This window comes from Arachis ipaensis, chromosome B9, assembly GCF_059453495.1.
Source record: "Arachis ipaensis isolate K30076 ecotype BB chromosome B9, ASM5945349v1, whole genome shotgun sequence".
Lineage (NCBI taxonomy): Eukaryota > Viridiplantae > Streptophyta > Magnoliopsida > Fabales > Fabaceae > Arachis > Arachis ipaensis.
In genome coordinates, this window is record NC_142444.1 from 89013221 (window position 1) to 89014400 (window position 1180).

A 1180-nucleotide genomic window follows, 5' to 3' on the forward strand; every position below is an offset into this window, starting at 1 on the left:
TTTCACAAATTCCTTGAGATTTTTAAGAAGCTGGAAATCAATATTCCCTTGGCTGAAGCACTTGAGCAAATGCCTCTATATTCCAAGTTTCTGAAGGATCTTATCAACAAGAAAAGAAGTTGGCTTGAGAAGGAAACCGTATTACTCACCGAGGAATGCAGTGCTGTGATTCAACGGGGTATTCCACCAAAACTTAAGGATCCGGGAAGCTTTGTAGTCTCATGCACTATTGGCAAGATAATTCTCAACAAGGCTCTCTGTGACCTGGGTGCCAGCATCAATTTAATGCCTCTCTCAATGATGAGAAAACTTGCAATAGAAGAGCTTAAACCCACCAGGATGTCACTAGTCATGGCTGACAGATCAATCAAGACACCCAGTGGAATTGTGGAGAATCTGTTAGTGAAGGTTGGGGAGTTTATTTTCCCAGCAGATTTTGAAATTTTGGATACTGAAGAAGAAGGAAACGACTCAATCATTCTGGGAAGGCCATTTCTACACACAGCAAGGGCCATCATTGATGTAGAAAAAGGAGAAATGATCTTCAGGGTCCATAATGAACAAATGGTCATAAATGTGTTCAAATCAATGCAACACGTTCCTGAGCAAGAGGATTACGTAAGAGTGGATATGATAGACAGATTAGTGGATGAAATATTGGAAGAAAATCTCCAAGAGCAAGAAGGAAATCAAGGGGCAACAGAGGAACAAGTGGCTGAGACCTCTACTGAGCCAGATGAAAGACAAGACAATAAGGAGATGTACGAAAACAAGAACTGAAACCTTTACCAACCCATCTCAAATATGCATTCCTTGGCACATCAGAAAGCTTCCCAGTGATCATAAATTCATCCCTGACAAAGAAGGAAGAGGGAGAACTTCTTGATGTACTCAAAGCCCACAAAGATGCTTTGGGATGGACCATTGATGACCTGAAAGGTATCAGCCCTGCAGTGTGTATGCATAAAATCCTCTTGGAAGACAATTCCAAACCAGTGGTTCAACCTCAAAGGAGACTAAATCCCACAATGAAGGAAGTTGTCCAAAAGGAAGTAATGAAGTTGTGGAATGCAGGGATAATCTTCCCAATATCTGACAGCCCATGGGTGAGCCCGGTTCAAGTTGTACCAAAAAAGGGAGGAATGACGGTCATCACTAATGAGAAGAATGAGTTGATTCC